Here is a 10,839-nt window from a genome sequence, read left to right on the forward strand (position 1 = left end):
GAGAGAGAGAGAGAGAGAGAGAGAGAGAGAGAGAGAGAGAGAGAGAGATTTCATTTACTCTTCTGCCATCATTCATCATTTTCTGAACACACAGAACCTAAAAGGTAGAAGGAAGTAGACTGTAAAAACTAGGTATTTCTGTCCTATAATCAATCCTATGGCTAATTCAGATATGTTATCCATGCAATGAAATTTTCTGAGTGCCTATCTCACTAACCCCACAAGAATGAAAGCCAGATAAGAAGCAGTGTTTCCCCAAAGCAACATTTATGGCTCCCCATCGCTGAGTTTGGCTTGACCATGGTAGGGATAGTGTGACATGGTTCCCTCCCCTGAAAGAGGGCATCATGTTGTTTCAACAACTGTCAGTGGTTGCTGTGGTTGTAAGGCTTGTGTGTGTGTGTGTGTGTGTGTGTGTGTGTGTGGTGTGTTTGGTTTGTGTGTATTACTTCTTGTTCCTCTTTTGGGAAATATTCTCCCTGCCAAGGTTAACAAGGTTAATAACTCCATGATAATTAGAAACAGTCCAGGAGTGAGGGTGTGTCTATGTCTCAGAAAAAATGGTAAATGCTGAGATCTCTAGGTCCACCATTAAGGCTGTTCAAAAGAACTCTGAAAACATGAGTTCAAATATATATAATTTCTCAACTATGCAAAATATAAGGATGTAATATAAATTACATAAGGAGATTAACAGATCTAAAAGAACAGGGTAAGCTGCACTATGAGCCAGTTTTTCAGAAAGATACCAAGGAAGGAGATAAAGAGGTTTTACGGAGTAGTGATCACAGGACAAGATCCCACCCAGCTAAGTTTTTGTTTGTGCTTAAAGTTGCAGGAAGATTCTGAGATTCCAGGTCAGTCTAAGATAGGGGGGAATTCTGGTTCAGGTCCAAGCATTGTAGGAATGGTAATTTCAGAACAGGGACTGGGGTTCCAACCAGCTATCTTCTTGTGTGTGCTTATTAATGACAGACATCTGTGAATATTTTTGTAATGTTGAAAAAATTGTGCTGTTGTCTCTAAGAATCAAGGGACTAGGGTCATGGGATTCTGATTCACGGGAATGTGGGATAATGACTGAATTGACATGTAATGAAATGACTATGCTTTTGAGCTGCAAGGAGTGAGCTATCCAAAGTGTTTTTAGGATAGTAAGAGAAACTATCTTGAGCAGAACATACAAAGAACAATCTGGAAAGCTGTCAAGTAGAACATAGGCTGTCAGCTTGTAACCACTGATTCACTTCATGGTATTTGTTTCATTCTCCTCCAGACACTCTTGTCTCAGAAATCTTGAGTTTAACAGTATACTTAGTAAAAGGCTCTAACATACCTAAGCATAGCATTGAGCTGCCAGCACACCACACCCTCCCCTTCCCTCTTTCTTGTTAAATCATTAGATGTGGGGAATTGCAGGCTGGTATCCAGTTGAGCTGAGGTCTGAACCCTGATGGTCATACTTCTCCTTCATGACACGGTAGGAGTTCCCTCATGCTCCTGGAACTCTGGCCCATGTCTTAGTTACCTCCTCCCACAGCCCCCACAAGAGAAGCATTGTCAGTAGTCAGGTAAGCAATGGCCCAAGCTTCTGACCTAGCAACAGTGAAGACAATAAAAGGGGCTGTTAGACCCCCACCTCACTCTCTTACTCTTACTCCTTTGTTCCTTTACCTCTCACTTCTCTTTCTCTTTGTCTTCTTCTTTCCTCTTTTCTCTCCCTCTTTCTCTCTTTTTCTCTAGCCTCCCCCCCCCCACTTCTCTCTTTCCCCCTTCATTTCCATAATAAAACTCTTAAACCATAGAGAGTCTCTGCTCCATCAAGACCCTCTGCAGACTCTGGTCAGTGTTGGGAAATTCCTCCCCTATTCCCTCTCTCCTACAACCCTGGGGCTTTAGTAAGGTAGCGCTGGGGTCCCTGGGAAGGGACTGCCCCTTATCCACCCCCCACCCCGTGGGTTAGGCATGCTCACTGGGGCGGAGTGGAAAAGTGTCCAGCAGCTCTGCCTGTGTCCGCCTGCCTAGAGCACAGGATCTATGGTCAGACGTTTGGCCCCTTTTCCTTCCTCTTCTTCCCCAGGACCTCCCCAGGGCCCCCCTTTTTTTGTTCCTACAATTAGATTCACTTATTTAGCCACATTTCTAAAACTACCACATTTCTAAAGCTGGCTATTAAGGACTATTCCTTCATTTGGCCACTTCCTGACAACCTGACTCATTTTGAGCCTGACCCCCACAGTTCATTCAGAACCTACCAACTAGTCCTAGCTCATTTCAACATGGACCAAACCTCGTCTTTTTTCCCTTTGAAAGGCACTCCTGCAAAGCCATTTGCTGCTGTTTCTGCCCAATTCACATTCAGCCACCATGCCTCTCTGTCTTGCTTAATAAAGAATCTTTTTGTGTTGGAAATTGGTGTTTGAGTATGTTCTGTGCCTAACCAGGGGATCTGGAAGGGGCCATCCCATATTGCTTAGGTACCTTCACTTTGTTTAAAAAGGTGCCAGAAGTCTGATAAATGTGAAGTATTTCATCTATACGTGAAGATTAAAAGGTAAAATGAGAATCCCAATATGGCCTCAGAAAGTTAAAAACAACTTCAGAAAGTTCAGAAAACAAAAGTGATTTTATTAAGTGATTTGGAGATATTTTTGTCTCAAATATATTTATTTAATTAAAAAATTAGAAAAACATAAATATTTAATGTAACTTAGGTTTTGTTACCTATACTTTTGCAAGAGAGATTTACACTTTATTAATCAAAGTCCAATTTTGTCAAATCTTTCAGCTTTTTCCCTGTGAATTTTACATCTTCTGGGATGTATTTTAATGACTCTCGTGTAAATTTGGAGCACTTTCATCGTTATACTCACTGTACTCTAGCTGAATATTCTCTCTATAAATCTTTATTTAAACTTGGGGTTAACCAGAACGCTGACTTCAGGGAACTGAACTCTTTTAGTGTCATTTCAAAAGCTGATGAACTAATACTTAATTTGAATTTGTTGGTTTCCTACCATAATTTATTGTATTTCCTTCAAGATGCTGTAATCTGTCATTTAAATTGTATATTTATGTCACTGATTACCGTGCTTCAGAGGATTTTAAAAACACATTCATATTTATGTAATTTTGTAAAACATGTTTTATACTTTTTCCCCATTTTCTATTATTGTGACATAGAATCTTCTTACTTTTCTGTTTGTTTCCAGTGTAGTAATTTTACCACTTTTGTAGATAATTCTGGCTTTCAAATTCATAGAACTCATTTTGAACTTCAGAGTTATTTTGGAAGCAGCAGTTAGTCTGTTTTTAAGTCTTTTGATGGCTTGATTGGAAAACAAAGTGGCCAGGGTGTGCATTGAGAGGGGGGGTTGCAAATGTATACTTACATTGTATATCAGTAATTCTGTCTTTGATTTATGATATTTTGTTTTTAGTGATTTTGATTATCTCTCTGCAATTATATGTAGAGCAAAAGGCTAAATGGATAGTCTTCACAACAGCTTCTCAAATGTGTTTCGAATTCCCTTGCAGTAGCACCTCTCCATTAGGCAGATCTTCCAAGTTTATATTCTTTACTCAAAAGCTCATTATTTTGCATTTACCTGTAGTGAACTATATTTCCATGCATTAGTGTAGATAGTTTTTCTAGTCATTTAAAAATAATCAGCAAAAAGGCAGGTTAAAGGTAAACTCTATCTGACCTGATTTATATTTTTAAGACAGATAAATTATGAGGAAACTTAACAGAATAATTATGGAGTAAACTTGCTCTCTTGTGCTTAGCTTTTACATGAAATCCACTCCCTGTACATAACAATAATGGAAACTACCTAGAGGGCCTGAAAGGAGTTAACATAGCTTGCTCACATTACCCATCCAATAAATTAGTTTTGTGTCTCACTGTCTCTGTGCTTCAGGTAAGACATATTCACAGGTTTTGGCAAATAGGCTTACAGGTACTAGAATTTCTTAAAGAATGCTGCTTGGAATAGTGTGAAGAGCAATGAAAATCTACTTGTATTCTAATATAATCTGGGGACCAGAATTTCCCCAATCTTCCAGAGCAATGATCGTTCCAGACTAAATTATTCCCTCACGAAATATGAGTAGATTGCCCAGGAAATTTTCTTAGTTTCATATGTATCGAATAAACTTAAAACAATATCCTCTGAAATTGATTTGGAGACTATTTCTTAGAATTAAGGATTTATTATTTTCAATTAGTACAAATTTATTATTAATAACCAACATATCCAAGCAAATAAACAAACAAAAGGAAAAAATCACCTTCCATTGCTAAAAGTAAAATATCTTTCTTGCATTAACTAAATCTCTCTCTCTCTCTCTTTTTTTCATTTCTTTCATACATATTTCTTCTTTTTTCTAACTACATATTTTCTTTCTTGCATTTCAATTGTTATCCCCCTTTCTGGTGTCGCCTCCAAAAACTCCCTCTCTCCTCCCCCTCCTCCTGCTCACCAACACACCCAGTCCTGCTTCCTGGCCCTGGCATTTCCCTACACTGAGGCATAGAGCCTACAGAGGACCAAGAGCCTCTCTTCCCATTGATGACTGAACAGGCCATCTTCTGCTACATATGCAGCTGGAGTCACTAGTCCCACCATGTGTACTCGTTGGTTGGTGGTTTAGTTTCCTGGAGCTCAAATACATGGGCACAGGGAACAATTTCCTGAACAGAACGCCAATAGCTTATGCCCTAAGATCAAGAATTGACAAATGGGACCTCATAAAATTGCAAGGCTTCTGTAAGGCCAAGGACACTGTCAATAGGACAAAACAGTGACCAACAGACTGGAAAAAGATCTTTACCAATCCTATATCTGATATAGGGCTAATATCTAATATATACAAAGAACTTAAGATGATAGACTCCAGAGAAACAAATAACCCTATTTAAAATGGGGTACAAAGCTAAACAAAGAATTCTAAACAAAGGAATACCAAATGGTTGAGAAGCTGCTAAAGAAATGTACAACACCTTTAGGCATCAGAGAAATGCAAATCAAACCAACCAGGAGATTCTTCCTCATACCAGTAAAAATAGCTAAGATCAACAACTCACGTGACAGCACATGCTGGTGAGGATGTGGAGAAAGATAAATACTCCTCCATTGCTGGTAGGATTGCAAGCTGGTACAACCACTCTGGAAATCAGTTTGGTGGTTCCTCAGAAAATCAGAAATAGTACTTCCTGAGGACCCAGTAATACTACTCCTGGGCATCTACCCAGAAGATGCTCCAAAATGTAATAAGGACACATGCTCCATTATGTTCATAGCAGCCTTATTTATGATAGCCAGAAGTTAGAAAGAGCCCAGATGCCCCTCAACAGAGGTATGGATACAGAAAATTTACACAGTGGAGTACTAATCAGCTTTTAAAAACAATGATGCTGGCAAGGATGTGGAGAAAGAGGAACACTCCTTCATTGTTGGTGGGATTGCAACCACTCTGGAAATCAGTCTGGTGGTTTTCAGAAAATTGGATTCTCCTGTCATATAATAATCAAAACACCAAATGCAAAAAACAAAGAAAGAATATTAAAGGCAGTAAGGGAAAAATGTCAAGTAACATATAAAGGCAGGCCTATTAGAATTACACCTGACTTCTCCCCAGAGACTATGATAGCCAGAAGTTCCTGGGCAGATGTCATACAGACCCTAAGAGAGTACAAATGCCAACCCAGGCTACTATACTCAACAAAACTAGCAATTACCATAGATGGAGAAACAAAGGTATTCCATGACAAAACCAAATTTATATATCTTTTCACAAACACAGCCCTTCAAAGGATAATAAAGGGAAAACTCCAACACAAGGAGGGAAAGTACGCTCTAGAAAAAGCAAGAAAGTAATCTTTCAACAAACCTAAAAGAACATAGCCACATGAACAAAATTCCAACTCTAACAACAAAAATAACAGGAAGGAACAATAACTTTTCCTTAATATCTCTTAATATCAAAGGACTCAATTCCCCAATAAAAACACATAGACTGGCTACATAAACAGGACCCAGCATTTTGCTGCATACAGGAAACCCATCTCAGGGCAGAGTCAGACACTTTCTCAGAAGAAAAGGCTGAAAAACAATTTTCCAAGCAGATGGTCTGGGAAGCAAGCTGGGGTACTCATTCTAATATCAAATAAAATCGACTTTCAACTTAAAGTTATCAAAAAAGATAAGGAGGGACACTTCGTACTTATCAAAGGTAAAATTTACCAGGATGAATTCTAAATTCTGAACATCAATGTTCCAAATACACAATGAAGTACTACTAGGCTATTAAAAACAATGAATTAATGAGATTCTTAGACAAATGGATAGATCTGGAGGATATCATCCTAAGTGCAGTAACCCAATCACAAAAAGAACACACACGGTACACACACACTGATAAGTGGATGTTAGCCTAGCAGCTCAGAATACCCAAGATGCAATTTGCAAAACATGTGAAACTCAAGAATAAGGAAGAACAAAGTGTGGACACTTCGATCCTTCTTATTAGGAGGAACAAAATACCCATGGAAGGAGTTAAAGAGACAAAGTTCAGAGCAGAGCCTGAAGAAATGACCATCCAGAAACTAATCCACCTGGAGATCCATCCCATAAACAACTACCAAACCAGACACTATTGCAGATGCCAACAAGAACTTGCTGACAGGAGCCTGATATAGCTGTCTCCTAAGTGGCTCTGCCAGTGCCTGACTAATACAGAAGTGGATGCTCACAGTCATCCATTAGACAGAGCACAGGGTCCCCAGTGAAGGTGCTAGAGAAAGGACCCAAGGAGCTGAAGGAGTTTGCAGCCCCCTAGGAGGAACAACAATATGAACTAACCAGTAACCCCAGAACACCCTGGGACTAAACCACCAATCAAAGGAAACACAAGGAGAGATTCATGGCTTTAGCTGCATATGTAGCAGAGGATGGCCCTTGGTCCTGTAAAGGTTCTATGCCCCAGTATAGTGGAATGCCTGGGCCAGGAAGTTGGAATGGGTAGGTTTGGGAGCATGGAGATGGGGGAGAGGATAGGGGGCTTTTGGACTGGAAATTATTAGGAAACAGGATACATTTGAAATATAAATAAAGAAAATATCTAGTTTTTTTCTTCAAAGTTTTAAAATGGCAATTTATTTTTTCTTCAGTGAGGAAAAGTCTGTCATTACCTTCTTTTTTTTTAAATATATTTTTATTACGTATTTTCCTCAATTACATTTCCAATGCTATACCAAAAGTCCCCCATACCCTCCCCCTCCCCAACTCCCCTACTCTCCCATTCCCACTTTTTGGCCCTGGCATTCCCCTGTACTGGGGCATATAAAGTTTGCATGTCCAATGGGCCTCTCTTTCCAGTGATGGCCAACTAGGACATCTTTTGATACATATGCAGCTAGAGACAAGAGCTCCGGGGTACTGGTTAGTTCCTAATGGTGTTGCACCTACAGGGTTGCAGATCTCTTTAGCTCCTTGGGTGCTTTCTCTAACTTCTCCATTGGGGCCCTGTGTTCCATCTTATAGATGACTGTGAGCATCCACTTCTGTGTTTGCTAGGCCCCAGCCTAGTCTCACAAGAGACAGCTATATCAGGGTCCTTTCAGCAAAATCTTGGTAGTGTATGCAATGGTGTCATCGTTTGGAGGCTGATTATGGGATGGATCCCTGGAAATATCTAGTTTTTTTTTTTTTTTTTAAAGACATTTAGAAAGAATGATAGCTGGGCTGTATTAAAAGCTTGGAAGGAACTTGTCAGATGTCATGAATGGTAAGAGAGACTTTTAGAACAAAGGAACAATTGTGCCTTACTATACTGTTATTTTTGTTGTTTCCACTGTGGAACTATATTCAGTTTTATTTTGCTGAAGCACATAAGTGCAACAATTATGTGTCAACTGTCTTTGGGTCAGCTTCTTCTTACTGTGACCATATCTGTCATAATTAACTTGTGAAGAGACAATGCTCACTCTGGTTCATGGATTCAGAGGTTCTAGTTTATAATCAACTAATTTTGTTTCTTTAAGGTAACTGCACATTAGAAGAGAGGCAGGAGGAGGAACAAAATACAAGCAAAAATGCAGGAGGGCCCCATAGTTCACTTAAAGGATCGGCCTTTAATGTTCTGAAACCTTTTAACTGGGCCCAAGTTGTGAAGGGTTTCAGCATCTCTCACTAATGCTAAAATGGAGATCAAAACACATAGGTTTTGGGTTCAAGATCTAAACTACACTTCCCTCTCAAGATGCATTAAATATTCTCCTCAAGGTCCCTTTTTGTGAGATAAAACATTCTTATCTTGGATATACTATAGAAAACTTACTGTAAGTCCTTGCTTCTGAACTTACAAATACATGAATGGGGTGAACAAAACTGAAATATTCTACAGGGTTGATATATGGGGTTAGGTGTTTAAATGCCCTGTAATCTGAAATAGTGAGTTCAAAAACCATTTACTAAACTAATAAGATACCTGTCATGTTGTCGCTAGACTGTTTCAACCTGCCAGCTTCTAATAATGACACAGAGACTTATTATCTCTTAATGATTAGGCCTTATAGCTTAAGTTCATTCCCAACTAGCTTGTATAACTTAATTATCCCATGTATTCTAATATAAATTCTTCCACATGGCCTGTTGCTTCTCCTTCATTCCAGGTACTTGACCTTTCCTCTGTTTCTCCCTGGTGAATTCCCTGCTTCTGATTCTCTCCACAATTTCCTATCTGCCTGGATATTTCACCTCTCCTCTCTTCTCCTGCCCTGCTATAGGCCATCAGATCTTTATTAAACAAATCAGAAGGTGATGGAGAAAAATGTTTACAAAACACTGAGACACAAGAATGCTTCATACAAATAACAAACAATGCCAATGTCCAGACAGTACTCAGCATTCTGTTGGTACAGAGACAAACATTTGCATTTCAGTAATATAAAGACAATCTTTACAGTGTACAAAAGATTATTTCAACACCATGTCTTATATTTTGTACCATGTAATAAAACTAAAGTGAACTGACTTAAATACAATATTCAATGCACATATTTATTCAACTATTTTTATAGCTCAATTTAATAAAAGTCATTACTATTAGAAGAAGATTAAGACACAGATGCCAAAACACGGTATATATGATCTACTTCTTCAATTGCTTTCATAAGTCAGACTTAGTAACTCAAAATCAGATGGCTCCCTAGCAGTGAAAACAATATGTAAGAGCTGGATTCAAAAATCTGCTATTATTACCCTTTGCCAAGGAATCCTTATTGAATTATAGCTATTATTAGACACAAGGTACTCTTTTCCCTCCAGTGCCATCACTTTAAACAACTAACTCTTTTAATGTTGAGAAGAATAACTCCAGATATCCTCAAGAATAATAATGTGAGGTTGGTGGATTATAAAGGGAGTTTTCTTAACAATACAACAAGACATATATTTAAAGAAACTGTGTTGCTTTGGGTATTTCAGATGACTGAGGGCTTAATTTCCTTCAAAACCCAACAAAGGTTTTATATCAATTGTGTTAGTTTTAAAGCAAAGACTATGAAAAGACTAGGTTTGTGTTAAATAATAAATAAAAATTCAAGTAAAAGTACCCTAAGTACATCAAAACAAATTTGTGAATGGAGTCTAAAGTATAGACAGATGCATTAAAACACTGTGGTCCTGTTACCCCTTGTACCAAGCCATTGCCAGATGCTATTTTCATGCATCACTTTGAAGATACTTAATGCAAAATATGTTGAAAAGCTGTTATTTGGCTTTTTCAGAAGTTCCCAGGAAATAACCTTCAGTCCAATTATGTTTTTCCTCAAGATAAAAATGTTAGGTCTTTATGATTTATAATGGTTTTCTTCTGAGTGACTATCAAGTATACAAAAATCCTTTTCATTTTTGTAAATCAGTAAGTATTTGATGGTAAATATATGTAGAATGGATAACTATGAGTCAGAAGAAACAAGACATAGGGCAAGAAAGAAAATTCTTAGCTTTATGCCAAGGTTCTATTATGGAGGATATAAATATAAAGCATTGAAAGAAAATTATGTATCTTTGCACATTCTGGTTTAAAAACTTTGTCCATTAAGGCCAGCATGTATGTGCTAGTGAGTAAAGGCAATGAATAGGTAACAGCCACGGACCTGTCATAAAGCAACTTAGTCAACACTACACCCATTGTCTTCACAGAGCCATCATCCCAGTGTGCTCTGTGTCATGTCATGACGGATGGTGATTTATGGCAAGTCAAGTGAAAGAACTTAAAAAGAACGTTTTGATTCTAATGTGTAAATATAGTTTGTAGAGGAACTGTGTTTACATCATAGTATGCTAGAGTCTGCTCATCTGTGAATCAATATGTATGTAATACTAGAGTCAGCTATACCCCATAACAAAGGCCACATTTGAGATCTCCCTTGATCTATGGCCCAATAAATGGATGTTTATTCTCAAATGACCTAATTCCTGCTTTACTCATTTAATGCCTTCAGGCCCAAGAGTTAAAGACAAGGTTCAGCAAAATGTCAGTTTTTCTTGAATTAGATGGCAAGAGATAAAGAGAGGACCGATGACACGGCACACCCAGATGTCCTTGAGAAGAGATGTCAGGTCAAATCAGCTTGAAAATATAACCTGACATAAATGACAGAGGAAAAAGATTATGGGGACCTCCTTCAAGCTTCATGAGCTTTTTCAGTTTTCAAGCACATGTAATGGTAAGTGTTCCATGCTGCTGTGAATGTTGAGCATGTAAATAAAAGAGTAAAGTTAGAGCCTCAAATACAACCTACATGAAAAGTACTTTATTATTTTTAGG

General features: G+C 38.3%; 1 long non-coding RNA gene across 1 annotated transcript in view; it reads left to right on the top strand.

The window, feature by feature from the left end:
* The window catches only part of LOC115030596, a 12,225-nt gene extending 1,608 nt beyond the window's left edge, over window positions 1–10,617 (top strand). The window contains exon 3 of the long non-coding RNA XR_003836181.1: window positions 10,566–10,617. This is a non-coding gene — a long non-coding RNA (uncharacterized LOC115030596). The remainder of the gene's footprint in view (window positions 1–10,565) is intronic.
* The last annotated feature ends 222 nt before the right edge of the window (window positions 10,618–10,839 follow it).

This window comes from Mus caroli, chromosome 3, assembly GCF_900094665.2.
Source record: "Mus caroli chromosome 3, CAROLI_EIJ_v1.1, whole genome shotgun sequence".
Taxonomy (NCBI): Eukaryota; Metazoa; Chordata; class Mammalia; order Rodentia; family Muridae; genus Mus; species Mus caroli.